Source organism: Geotrypetes seraphini, chromosome 2 (genome assembly GCF_902459505.1).
Source record: "Geotrypetes seraphini chromosome 2, aGeoSer1.1, whole genome shotgun sequence".
Classification (NCBI taxonomy): Eukaryota; Metazoa; Chordata; class Amphibia; order Gymnophiona; family Dermophiidae; genus Geotrypetes; species Geotrypetes seraphini.
The window spans coordinates 221,631,700-221,646,607 of record NC_047085.1 but is presented as its reverse complement, the minus strand read 5'-3'; positions in this window follow the sequence as shown (position 1 = coordinate 221,646,607).

The following is a 14,908-nucleotide window of genomic DNA, read 5'->3' as shown; positions in this document are numbered from 1 at the left end:
AGATCGTCGGACGAATGCTGAAAGCATTTCAAGCTTTAGGTTGCCTGATGAGTTTGAAAGTGCATTTCCTCCAGTTCCACCTTGACTACTTTCCTGAAAATTTGGGAGCTGTGAGTGAGGAATAAGGTGAACAATTCCATCAAGACATTAAAGAGATGGAAAGGAGATACCAGGGAAAATGGAGCATTACAATGATGGCAGACTACTGTTGGATGCCTCTGAGAGACATTCCAGATGCTACTCACAAGCGTAAATGTACCAAGAGGAGACTCACAGGGAAGAAGAATCGAGTTTAGTGTGTTTAGATGAGCTCATTTCAGTTCAAAAAAGGGTTTTCATGAAAAAAATTGTAATAAAACTTTAATTTTAGAAGCCTATTTCCATTTATTTTGAAGTATTGCCTTATTTAACATAGTTACCTAAATTGTCAGGAAACATGATGTCCTATGACAAAATAGAGATCATTTTCAGATTTAGCGCACCAAGAAACATAAAGATTACATGGAATAACCAAAACAGCTTTAAAAATTTTTTTTTTTTTTGCAGACCTAGGTAATGAATATGCATGAGAGAGATTTGCATATAATGGAAGTGGCAGGTATGCAATTCTGTCCCATGCATATTCACAAGGGATTTCTTCAAAACCCGACTGGCTGGGATTTCCCCAGGACAGGTTTGAGAACCACCACTTTACTAAATACTTAGATTTGTGGTGCCAATTTCTTTTAAGACAAAAAGTGGGAATCCAATCCAAACCTTAGTCTTGTATACCGAGTCATCCCAACTATGGGGCTCGATCCGGTTCCCAGAACATTAAGTAAAAGGACAAGGAAAGTGAATAATTGGACAAGGAAGTCATCAATTACGGTCCTTTATTTGTCAGTTAAAAAAATTTCTTTAAAGTTTTCCGAAAGATTATCAGAGAAGGAAGAAGTCTAATTTCTGTAGGAAGATCATTCCAAATTTGTACAAGGGAAAAAGTAAAAGAATGACTGATCTTACCTAAAGCTTTGATTCCCCTAATAGATGAAAAGGTTAATTTAAATTTGTGAATGCCCCTAGAGGATAAAGGCTGTTGGGAGTTAAACGAAAAAGTAACCAATGAAGAAAAAAAATCCCATATAGGATTTTAAATATAATACTGGCACATTTGAATTGGACTCTCCAATAGACCAGAAGCCAATGCAAGACTCTCAATAAAGAAGTAACATGATCATATTTACTCTTACTAAATATTAATTTGGCCGCCGTGTTTTGAATAAGTTGCAGCCTCTTCATGTTACACTTGCTTAAACTGATATGAAGAGAGTTTATGCAATCCAAATGAGCCAGCATAATAGCCTGAATACTGGTTAACTTATGCAATGGATTATACTTAGGACTGGATCAGTCAGTCTTTCCTGAGGAAATGGTGCTGATTGCTAATGCAATTAATGGATCCTAATCTCACATCTGCAGTTTAGGTTTAATACAAAGAAGAAAAACAAAAGCAGATCTTCTTGAACAAGGACAGATGCTGTGACTGGAAACTGAGACGTATCCTTAGCAGTCTGGACTCAATAACTGGGCGGACTACATGTTGGTGGGTATGCGTGTGTGATTATTTACTGTGTTACAATATAAAACTGGCATGCAATCCCATCTGAGGGAGAAATTACAAAAGGAAATTTGAGACAGGCATGACAAGCTTTTTACAATTACGTCTTGAACTTCTGATTCCTATTTGACATCAGAAAAACATGAACCGAAAAGCATCCCCAGTAAGTGCAATGAGTAACTCTAGATCACCAGCTTCATTTGCTCTTATCTGCCAAAGTCATTTTTTTGCGCTTTTAATCTTATTCCCAGATGTAACTGCAGGAAACACGACCCACAGTTTTATGTTGCCCATTACACTGTAACCAGATCTTTGCTTTTGATTGTCATGCAGATCACATGCCTTTTCTCTGTCATGTCTGATAATCCTAAGGATGTCTGAAGATTGCATTTCAATGGAGCAAAACTCGTGTGTCAACCTTGTGTTTAATGGAAGAAATTTAAGTAAAAACTAACAACGGTATTCTGCTGTTCTTCAACAGTCAGTTTAACAATATATTTGTGTAAGAGGGAAACATTTTTTTCTAGTGCTGAATTTTTCTCATGTACGAGTATCTTAGCCTAGGAGGGTTGATAATTTACTGTACAAGCTGTTTTGCGTCCTGTATCCTTGTTTGCTTCTAGGTTCCTGTCAACTGCCTATGTCCTCTCTCATCTTTGATTTATTGCTTTAACTCAGTTCAGTTAGTGACTACTATTACTAATTTTTATAGTGCTACTAGACACACACAGCGCTGGACATCAAAACTCAGAAGTTACAGCCCTTGCTCAAAAGAGCTTACAACAGGGGTGTCCAACCTGTGGCCCTGTGAAGTATTTTGTATGGCCACGGTCGAGGGTGATGCAGTGTTTTCCTCTGCTGCCCCCGGGAGTTTACCTTCTTGCCGGCTCCCTCCTCTGTCTTGCTGCAGTGTTGACCCCAGAAACATTTTTTTTCGACCAATGCGGCCCAGGGAAGCCAAAATGTTGGACACCCTTGGCTTACAGTCTAGTCAGCCTAGCGCCACCTTTTCTCAGTTGCAATAAATAGAGCTAACCCAGGAAGACTGGATACTGCTTTGTATTTCAAGTTAAACATGGAGGATGGCAGGACACTAGGGAGTTGTTTGGGGAGTGCATGAAATTCAGGAGCATAACAGAGGGGGTGCAAGGCATGTACCAGGATGGCAAGGTCCACGCAAGAAATGCTTGTGGAATAGGCAGCTTTGCCATACAAATGAAGTAAGGTAAGGGACAGTTTAAGACCAGATCTCTTCATATTACTACTGGTACCACTGATATACGTAAGTTGCTGTAATTTTCACACTATAAGACACACCTGACCTTAATACGCACCCTAGATTTAGAGGAGGAAAACAAGGAAAAAAACCATTCTGAACCAAATTGTGCACCAAGCCCCCCTCACTCCCTGCCAGGCTCTGCACCCAACCCCATACTCCTTGCCAGGCTCTGCACCTTGTCTCCCTTCCCTGCCAGGCTCTGTCCCCTGTCCCCCCCCCCCTTCATGCCAGGCTCTACACCCTGTCCCCCCTTCCCTGCTAGGCTCTGTACCCTGTCCCACTGTCCTGCCCAGTAACCTGCCCCCCCCCCAACTCTGGTGGTCTAGTGGTAGGCTGGGACAGCTGAATAACTGCAGACTAACAATTTTTTCCTTCCCCCTGAAATACTTAGGAAACCAGCCTATACAATCTTAGTCCTCAACAAATGATCTCTAGAACTGTCAATCACCAAGCCTATACTTTGTTGATTCCACTCAATCTGTAACATCTCTAATCATTGTAAACCACATAGAACTTCACAGTCCTGCGGTATATTAAAAAAATTGTTATTATTATTGTTTTTTACTGTTCAAAGAGTTTTATTGATTTTATAAGTGAAAAATACAATACAATACTAACAATATGCGTGCTCTGTTATTTTTTAAACACCCCCCTGTTCCTTTTTAAAATACCCCCTGCCCTTTTAAAAAAAAACTCGCCTCCCATAGTACCTTTTTAAATACCCCTTAAGCCTGGTGGTCCAGCGATGTATCGGCCAGCAGGAGCGTGCTTTCTGCATTCCTGCCTGGGCCTGCGCCACTTTCTGAATGGCTGCTGTAAAAGTGCATCTTATAGAGTGAAGAATACGGTATTTAGAAGGCACTCTGTTAGTGCATACTATTTGCTAATGACATTATGCTAACCTAACCCTGTAAACCGTTCCGAGCTCTACGCTTGTGGAGATGGTGCGGTATACAAACCTAAGGTTTAGTTTAGTTTAGTATATAGGGCAAGGAAGAGGTACAGAAAATCCTTGAAGGAGTATTGAAGAAGGAGGCCTGAGTATCAACACAATGAGGGCAGACTACATGGTGAGAAATTTCAGTGAAAAATGTGATGATATAGAAAGCATGAGAAATGGAGAAATAAACCAAACCAAAAACCCGTCCATGAAATAGAAGGATTTGGGTACCTTGCATCAACCTCGGATGTAAACAGATCTCCTGAGGACCATGGAAAGAGGACTAAGGTAAAGAGAATTGAGTGGCATCATCTTTGAGAAGGAAATTCTAGCTTGGTTAAGAGGAATGGAATTTCAGGCAATAAGTAGTAGTCTTTAGGGCAATGTGATGGGACATAAGAGGGAAAGAACAAGAAAGAGATATGACAGAGATGAAGATTCTGATTATACGATACATGTAAAAAGTGCTAGGTACACACTCAGCATTATTCTATAAATGATGGGCCCGAATGTATAAATGGTACATAAACCATAGGTGCTTAGCATATGTCAACCTTAAGTTAGACGTCATTTATAGAATCACGCCTAGCAGCGCCTAAAGTGAACTTAGGCATAAGTAGGCATTTGAACCTCAGGGGTACCCTATATATGCCACGGTTTTCTTGGCCTAAATGCTGGCGCCTACACATAAAACTCACAATCTGCCCAAGATCTGCCCCTAACCATACCTACTTTCCAGTAGGCACCTTGGACTATGTGCCTACCTGAAAGGGGCAGGCATCTATCGATTTAGGCACCTTCCATCCAATTGATTGTAATTTAAGCCAATTACAAAGTGCCAATTGTTTGTAACTGGCACCAATAAACCTTTTTAAATAATTAAGTTAGGCGCTTGACTTTAGGCATCTTTTATAGAAAGCGCCAGGACATCCGCAACTCACTTAGCCTAACTGCTATTGACATGGCATCTACAAGAGGCATTCAATAATTTATCTACCTAAGTAATGTAATGTAATTTATTTCTTATATACCGCTACATCCATTAGGTTCTAAGCGGTTTACAGAAAATATACATTAAGATTAGAAATAAGAAAGGTACTTGAAAAATTCCCTTACTGTCCCGAAGGCTCACAATCTAACTTAAGTACCTGGAGGGTAATAGAGAAGTGAAAAGTAGAGTTAGAGGAAAAATAAAAATAAAATAAACATTTTAACAAGACAGCATTGATCTAAATACTTTGGAAGGTAGAAGAGAGGAGAGAAAGGAATAGAAGCAGAAGGGGGAGCCGTTGAACAGTAGAATTCTGGAGAAATTTAAATGATAGAAATAGAACAAAACAAAGACAAAAGTATGAAAGAAAGCAGCAAGCATGTTGAAACAAGTCTGTGCATGTTGTTGTGACATGTCTCAAGGTTATACATGCACATTTGCAGCTCAGTGTGAGTCTAACATTACAAGAGAAAGGATGTCAGGAGAGTCCTCATGCGAATCAAGTAATAAACTGCTAGATTTGGAGCACCATTCAGTGATAAAATTTCTCACAAAAGGGAAAAAGCCAAAGATGATCCATGAACACATGACTGCAATTTATGGTGAGTCTGCCCTATCATCCTACAAAGTAAAATTTTGGAGCAAGCAGTTTTAGAGTCTATCGAAGATAATCCTCACACTGGACAGCCTGTGGAAGCAACTTCCACAGAAATGTGCAAGAAAGTCGAGGATTTAATTTTGTCAGACAGATGAATTAAGGTTTCCTGAATGGCTAAAGAAATGAGCATCTTAGCAGGTACAGTTTGGAAAATAATTCATGAAAAGTTGGGCATGTCCAAAGTTAGTGCAAAATGGGTTCCAAGAATGCTGATGCCATGTCAGAGAGCCACAAGGCTCCAATGCTGTTAGGAGAACTTGGAGATGCTCCATGAGGACCAAGTGAATTTTTTCCATCATTTGGTGGCTGGAGATGAGACTTGAATCTATCAAAGAGCTCCTGAGCCCAAAATCGAGTCAATGCAGTAGAAGCAAAAGTTATCCCTCACTCTAAAAAATATGGTGGAGTGTGGGCAGTACACATACTTACATTTGTATATTTGCAAAAGGCTATAATGTGCACGTTGTAAGGCATGAAAATTTACACCAGCTCTATGGATAACTTAATTATTTAGCCCCTGAATATTGCCCCTAAACAGATGGTGCCTGATATTTAGCTGACAGTGACCCCATCCGGGTTTCAGCTTTGAATATTCAGTTATTTTTTTGCTGGTTAACACATTGCTGCTTAAGTCGATATTCAGGTCTTAAGTGGTCAAGGGGAAGCACATAAAGGTAGGACAGATTTTGTGCGGTCCCATTTATACTCTAAACATAGCGCTAACTGTGAATTTCAGCAGCACTTATCCAGTTAAGTGTCATTGAAAATCAGTGGCTAGCCCTGACCAAGCAATTTAACTGGTCAGAGGCTGGCTAAATTGTTATTAATATCAGTAGGATAATTTCCAGCATCACCTTCACTCCTCCCCTAAGCTGATCCTTAATGAAATGAATAAAATCAGGCTCTTGAGTGAGTTAAATGGCCCAGTATTATCCATTTATCTTTTCTAAATATGCAGATAGGGGAGTTAATGCGTTCATCATCTGCCAGTGAATGCATAATTCCCACAGAATGTCTATCCAGCAAGGCCTACTTTTCTGTGATTTGTGTAGGCATTCATAGGAATGGAGCAGAGATAGATCATGGTTTGGCACTTAACTATCTAGGCCCTAATTCTATACATGGTACCCAAGCTAGACGCTGGTAGGGACCCAGATCAGTGGCATCTAGCCGATTTCTGTGCAGAACCATCATTTTTTTAATTGCCTTAAATGATGTGATAATTAAAAACACAACAATGAAAAAGTGGATATAAGAATGACAAAGGGAAAAATATAAAATGAAGAGCATAAAAATATTTTTTAGTAAACACAAAATTCTCAAAAGTAATTCACAATGTGCAGTGGTAAATCATAGGACCCAACACGGTCCATGTTTCAGCAAATAAAGCCTTCCTCAGGAGTCTATATGTCCACCGTCTTGTATTGGATTAAGATTGTAGCCAAAGGATTTGTGTCAATTGAAGACAAACAGGAACTCAGCAAACAATGTAAAAACAAACTCCACTCATTAAAAGAATACTAATAAAAACAGTTTATATACCGCAGGACCGTGAAGTTCTATGTGGTTTACAATGATTAAAAGATGCTACAAATTGAGTAGAGTTAACAAAGTTAAAAGCTAGTGATTAACAGCTTTAGAGATCAGTTATTGTGGAATAAGATAGTACAGATAAGTTACCTAAATACTTCAGGAACAGATACGTTTTTAGGTGTCTCCTAAATTCCCCATAAGTATTAGTGAGCATAAGTAATTGTTCCAGATCTTTACCCCATAATGCTGCCTGATATGAGAAAAGATGTTGATGATGTTTTTTAAATTTACATCCTCTAACCGGTGGAAAAACAAAATTCATTTGTGAGCTTCTCTTATGCCTATTGGTTGAGAAAGAGAAAAGGTCAGTTAAATATTTAGGGGCTAAACCGAATAGTACCTTATAGCTAAAACATCCAAACTTAAACTTCACACGTACCTCCATTGGCAGCCAATGCAGAAGTCAGTAGGAAGGTGTTACATGATTGAACTTCTTCAACACAAAAATGAGCTTGACCGCCGCATTTTGCACCAGTTGTAATCGTCGCATATTCTTCTGGGAAATTGATAAGTAGGCGATATTACAGTAATCAAGTTGACTCAGTAAAAGGGAGTATACCAGAATTCTAAATGATGAAGCATCAAAATATGCTCTAATGGACCGAAGCTTCCAGAGAGTGAAATAACCCTTTCTAACCAAGGAGTCCACCTGGTCTTTCATGGTTAGGCTCTGGTCCAATGTTACACCCAATACCTTCATAGTAGATTGAATAGGATAACTAAGTTTATTGATGCACAGTGATGTTTTATGGCTCCTTTTACTAAGGTGCGCTAGCATTTTTAGCACACGCACAAGATTTGCGCGCTATAGCACATGTTAGCTGAAAAATTACCACCTGCTTAAAAGGAGGCGGTAGCAGCTAGCGTGCGCGGCAATTTAGCGTGTGCTATTCCGCGTGTTAAGGCCCTAACGCACCTTTGTAAAAGGAGCCCTTAGTGTCAAGCGGGTGTGACGAAGCTACAAAAAATTTTGTTTTTTTCTGAATTAAGCTTTAGTCTGAATTCAGTCAACCATTGCTCCATCCATTGCTGCTCTCCTTCATGCTAACCAGAAACCCATTGCCGTGGATACAGTGTTAGACAATCATACTTTCTAGTCCATTGTGTGGCAGTCTTCAGGAGAAGGAAGGAAAGGGCCAATTAAAAAACAAAAAATGTTTAACTTCCATGCGGAACTTGGCATGGTGCCTACTGGCACCTATGCTAAGGCACTGGCTACACAGGCTACTCGTGCTTACCCCAAAAGTAGGCATGGTTAGGGGTGGAGTATGGGCATGGGAAAACCCTAGTCTAATATTCCGGTGCCTAACATTATGATGCCTATCAATGCCTAAGTTGAGCTAGGTGCCATTAGGCCTGATTCTATAAATGGCATTGAATCTTTATTTCTCTATCCAGGGGTTACTCCTTGAAACAGCCCTAGCGAAACATGGATCCATGTCGGAGCCCCGTTCAGCTATGTGTTAAAGCTAAGCTACCAAACTAATTTATTGAATGCAAATACTTAATGCTATGAGAGTAAAATCTAAAAGAAAATATTAAAAGTAAGCAAATTAAAATACATTTAAACAGTGTGGTGGTTGGAATGTGACCGATGAGGAGGCTAGCTACACTGAAATCTGCACCATAATAGACTCAATCTGGTACAGATGTAGCCACTGAGGTCTATTCCTCTCTATCACTAAAACTGTGAAGTTGTTAGTCCATGATGGCTTGAAGTTGTTGCTGAAAACTGATTATTGAAAACTGAATATTGAAAACTGCTTGAAATTATTGAAGTTAATGTACTGGAAAGAACTAAGATTTGGATATAAATTTCTGATTACTCTGGACATCCAATTATTTAAATGAGGTGAGCCTATATTGATATTGATTTGAATATATCTCATAAAATATATATCTGAGAGTTTGCCATCTATCCCAGTGTGATCATCGAACTTTGATCGACATGCAGTAGGTGCTATTTTCAATAATGCCTACTGATTTAGGCACCATTACAGAATCAGACCCGAAGGGTGCAATATACAAAATGATTTATTCAGGTGAGAGAGGCTCTTGCCTACTTAAATTACACTAACCAGGCCAAACTCAGATATTCAGCAGCACATACCTGGATAATATCACTGATTATACAGTATGGGCAAATCTTCATGGCAATGTTTAGGTAGTGCTTGGGTGGTCTGGGGATGGAGTCGGGTTGCAGTTGGGGGTTACTTGGGCTCCGAAAATGTTTAGCAGCAGTACTGCATCTGGTTTACTTAGCACAGCAAAAGGGAGAAAATCAAATTGTTAATTTGACTAAAAGTGCCTTTCTAGCCTTTCTAATACCGCCCCCCCCCTTCTCCCCCAAGAATTTATAGCTTATACCCTAGGGATGAGCAACTGTCCTGTCAGTGCTAACAACTCTTCTTGATTGATACTTTCCATTCTCCAACAGTTAGTTTTAGCTATATTTACCACTAACCCAATATCTTCAAGGACTAGGGGACATGCTGTGAAGCTACTAAGTAGTAGATTTAAAACAAACTGGAGAAAATATTTTTCCCCACTATATGTAATTAAACTCTGGACTTCATTGCAGGAGAATGTGGTGAAATCAGTTAGCTTAGCGGGGCTTAAAAAAAGTTTGGATAATTTTCTAAAAGAGAAGTCCATAGGCCATTATTAAGATGGCCTGGGGAAATCCACTGCTTATTCCTAGGATAAGCAGCATAATATCTATTTTACTACTTGGGATCTAGCTAGTGACTTGGGGCCTGGGTTGGCCACTGTTGGAAACAGGATACTGGTCTTGACGGACCTTTGGTCTGTCCCAGTATGGCAATTTTTATGTTCTTATGGTCTAACCAACTCTTGATTTCATCCAAACATAGAATAAACTTTTCTAAAAGCAATTTGCCTGTCTCCTTGCAAAAGTAAAAACTGTATATAATCCATATATATGAAAATAATGATACCCTGTTTAGCAAAGCTCTTGCCTGTAGACTCAGAATAGGAAGCCAGATGTTCTTTTTAGGAGGGAGAAGGAAATAAAGGTGGAAACCACATTTATCTTTTGCATTCAGACCTAAAAACTTTGCACATGTCATCATGGGAATGGATTTAGCAGACTGAATTGCTGAATTTGCCGTATGACGGATTTTTACTGCCCTTAGATGCACCCACAGATGAACAGAGGAAAACTGTGCCATGTGATGACTGTTTATGCTGCCAAGAGTGTTTTATGTTCCAGAGTGTCCCTCAGTTATGAATCTCATAGGCAGGCCATTTAGGAAGTTAAAAGACTCAGACATTATTACTCATACTTTTGCTTTCTGAGCCGACCTACAGAATATAAGTTAGGAGGAGGATTTTCAAAGGCAGTTAGCAAGGGAAGCTATCATTTAAAATGGGGTATTATTATCATTAACATGCTAATTTTAGCACAGATCCCATTTTTTGCACTGAGCCCTAGTTTTAAAAATCTGGGTTAGCAGTAAAATAAGACATTATAACAGCAGCCAATGCTTATAACTTGTTTGCCCTCTAAATTATCTGGCTTGATTTGTCTTGGTAAAAACCACCTCCTTTCACAGCTCTTAAATTAATTTGCATTTCATCATGTGTACTGTCTTACTTGGATTAAGAATCACCACTTCCCATAGAAATAGTAGAAGTGACGTGCACACATTCTGCAGTTTGTACTCTCATACTACATACAGCTACTCCTCACTTAACGACCTACCTGCTTAACAGCTGCCCGGACTTACGATCAGCTTCAAGTGGGGCAGGAATGATCTTCCTATGCTCCTGCCCTGTGAAAGTCGTAATTAAAAATGGCAGCTACAAGTTCCTGTGGCAGTTTCACGGGACCATGGGAACTCATAAGACCGTCACGGAAACACATGGCAGCCATTTCTGATTGCAGCTTTCACGGGTCAGGTGTATGGGAAGATCGTTCCTGCCCTGCTTCGCTGCTAGACCACCAGGACTTTAAAGTATGCTTTGGAGGGGTCAGGGACTTAAGGTTTGGAGGGCAAGAGCGATCTTCAGACACTCCTCATTTAATGAAAAATTTGCGTAAAGACCTAGCCATATCAATGGAATTTGGTTGTTAAGTGAGGAGAAACTGTATTCAATTTTCAAAAACAGAACTTCCCCCCCCAAAATAAAAAAATGTATGGGCATGTTTTAGTTAGCAGGAAGGTGTGTAAATGGTATTCCAGTAAATCAAAGCACAAAAATCTACCAAGGGCCTTATATTTTTATAAAGCGTAAACAAGTGATTCACTTCTACCTGTTCCACTCCACTCAGTATTTTATAGATCTCTATCATATCATATCATATCATATCATATCATATCATATATCATATCATATCTAATCTAATCTAATCTAATCTTCTATTTCTGTGTCGCTCATACCTAAGTAGACTCAAGGCAACTTATAGAGAGGGGCAAGGATGGAGAAGGGGGGAGGAGGGGATGGAGAAAAGAAGAGGTAGGTAGGAGGGGGGTGTAGGGAGAGGGGTGATGGGGGAAGAAGAGGATACAGGTGATTAAGTATCAAATAGATGAGTTTTCAGTTTCCTCCGGAATATGGCATGGTTAGGTTCTGTTCTGGTCATTTCTATAAGGTCATTCCAAGTTTTTACTCCTAGAAAGGTGAGCATGGAATGAAAAACACGTTTGTATTGAAGATATTTTGTGGAAGGTGAGATTTAAAAGTATTCTGTTGAGGGTTCTGCAGGAAGTAGACCATGCCTTGAAGAAGAGCTGTAAGAGAGGAGCCATGGAGTTTCCATACAGTACGCGGTGAATGATGCATGAAGTTTTGAAAGTTATTCATGATGGGATGGGTAATCAGTGCATTTGCCTGGTGAAGGCTGTAATCAAGTCATATCTCCCCTTGGCCATCTCTTCTCCAAGTTGAAAATCCCTAGCCCCTTTAGCCTTACCTCATAGGGAAAGAGTTCCATTCCCTTTATCATTTTTGTTGCCCTTCTAAGTATCTTCTCTAATTCTGCTGCAATGGGACTTATTGTCAAAAAAAGAGAAACATCCCAAAAAATGGCATAAAGGGGCAGGTGGAGGTTTTTCTCACCAAACCCTTCCAATTTGCTGTTTTGAAAACCCATTTTCTAGATGGATTTCTACAGTGTGTGAGCATCTTAATCTAAAGATGGCTATTTGCAGGTGTGGTTTGGGCAGGACTAGGGCAGGCTTAGGATTTGGACTTTTTTTCTGCAATATTTGAACATTTTAGAAACAGTCCAGGGCACAGTTTGGATGTTTGAGGCTAGACCAGTTTTAACAAGGTATAAGTGCCAAAAGGTTTCCCTAACTGACCAGATGACCAGTGGAGGAATGCAGGCATGCCCCCCATACGCCCCCCAGTGGACACTGACCCCCTTCCCCTTTATAGATAGGCTGTTAATCCCATATGATCCACATAGAACTCTACGTTCTTCCCAACAAAACCTTTTAGCAGTCCCTTCAGTACGCCAACTGTTTTATGATACAATGCGGAAAACAATCTTCTCTGTGACCGCTCCCACACTGTGGAATACATTACCTCTGACCTTGAGACAAGAAAAGAATCTAAATAATTTTAAATCTAATCTTAAAACATTTCTTTTCAGAGATGCTTTTGAGATTTATACTTAATTTTTTAATTCAAAATCTCAGACATCAGGCCTTACATTAATGATTCCTTTTGTGCCTTTTGTTTTTTACCTCCCCCTTTTTTATTTTATGCAATGTATCCTCCCCATTTGCCTATCTGTATCATGTTGTGTCTGTATGGTAATTGTGAAATTGTTCCCTTTATTTTTTTTTTTAATCTTTCTAAAACTTTGCATTAATTGGAAACCACTTTGACTATAAAAGCAGTACATCAAGACTTAAATAAACTTGAAACTTGAATGAAACAGTACATACGTCTGCCCATCCACAGTAACCATTATCTCTTCTTCTCTAAGTGATCCCACGTGTTTATCCCAGGCTTTCTTGAAATCAGACACAGTCTTTGCCTCCACCACTTCTACTGGGAGACAGTTCCACACATCTACCACCCTTTCTGTAAAAAAGTATTTACTTAGATTACTCCTGAACCTATCACCTCTTAACTTCATCCTATGCCCTCTCATTCCGGAGCTTCCTTTCAAATGAAAGAGACTTGACTCAGGCGAATTTACATCACATAGGTATTTAAATGTATCTATCATATCTCCCCTTTCCCACATTTCCTCCAAAGTATACAGATTGAGATCTATCCCCATACGCTTTATGATGAAGACCACAAACCATTTTAGTAGCCTTCCTCTTGATCGACTCCATCCTTTTTATATCTTTTTGAAGGTGCGGCCTCCAGAATTGTACACAATATTCTAAATGAGGTCTCACCAGAGTCTTATACAGGGGTATCAATACCTCCTTTTTTCTACTGGTCATACCTCTCCCTATGCACCCTAGCATCCTTCTAGCTTTCACCATCACTTTTTCAAGTTGTTTGGCCACCTTAAGATCATCACACATAATCACACCCAAGTCCCGCTCTTCAGTCATGCACATAAGTTCTTCAACCCCTAAACTGTACTGTTCCCTCGGATTGTTGCAACCCAAATGCATAACCTTGCATTTCTTAGCATTAAATTTTAGCTGTCAAATATCAGACCATTCTTCATGCTTTGCCAGGTCTTTCTTCATGTTATTCACACCATCCCGAGGGTCTACTCTATTGCAGATTTTGATATCATCCTCAAAGAGGCAAATCATACCTGACATGTTAAAAATGTTAAAAAGAATAGGCCGAAGAACATAACCTTGTGGCACATACTGGTAACATCCATTTCCTCAGAGCGATCTCCATTGATCACTACCCTCTGTCGCCTTCCACTCAACCAGTTCTTGACCCAGCCCATCACTTTGGGACCCATCCTGAGGGCACTCAGTTTATTTATTAGACATATGTGTGGAACAGTGTAAAAGACTTTGCTAAAATCTAAATACACTACATCTAGCGCACATCCTCTATCCAATTCTCTGGTTACCCAGTCAAAGAAATTGATCAGATTTGTCTGACAAGACCTTCCTCTGGTGAATCCATGTTGCCTCCGGTCCTGTAAGCCACAAGATTCCAGAAACTTGACCATTCTCTGTTTTAAAAGCATTTCCATTAATTTGCTTACCACAGAAGTCAGACTTACCAGCCTGTAATTCCCTACTTCTTCCTTATTTCCACTTTTGTGGAGAGGGACCACATCCGCCCTTCTCCAGTCCTCTGGTACTACTCCCGACTCTAGAGACTCATTGAAAAGGTCAGTCAATGGAGCTACCAGAACTTCCCTAAGTTCCTTCAGTACCCTCAGGCCCTATCGCTTTTTGTCTACCTTTATTTTAGCTAGCTCCTCACAAACACAACCCTCTGAAAATCGATCAGGGTCTATTACTCCTCCATCCCTATTCACGTTTGTCTTCTGCGGTCCCACTCCCAGCGCTTCATCCGTGAACACAGACAGAATTCAACTTATAATGGCAAGTTAAGAAGAAAAGATAGTACTAAACAGCCATATTTTTAATGCTTTATGAAAGTCTAAGTAGCTCGTAATACTACTTATAGTAACTGGTAACATATTCCACACTAAGGGACCTAAGTAACAAAAGGCCCACTTCCTAGTCAAAGTCAACCTAACCATTTGAAGTGTGGGACGCTTCAGTAAACACTGCTGAGAAGGACACAAAAAAAAGTTGTTGATATAGTTTGACTAGTGCATTTGAAAGATATTCACACACTTTTAGATGGAAAGCCTTCCAAACCAAATATAAAACCTTAAAGGTGATGCAAACAGGCAACCAATGAATCTCTTTCAG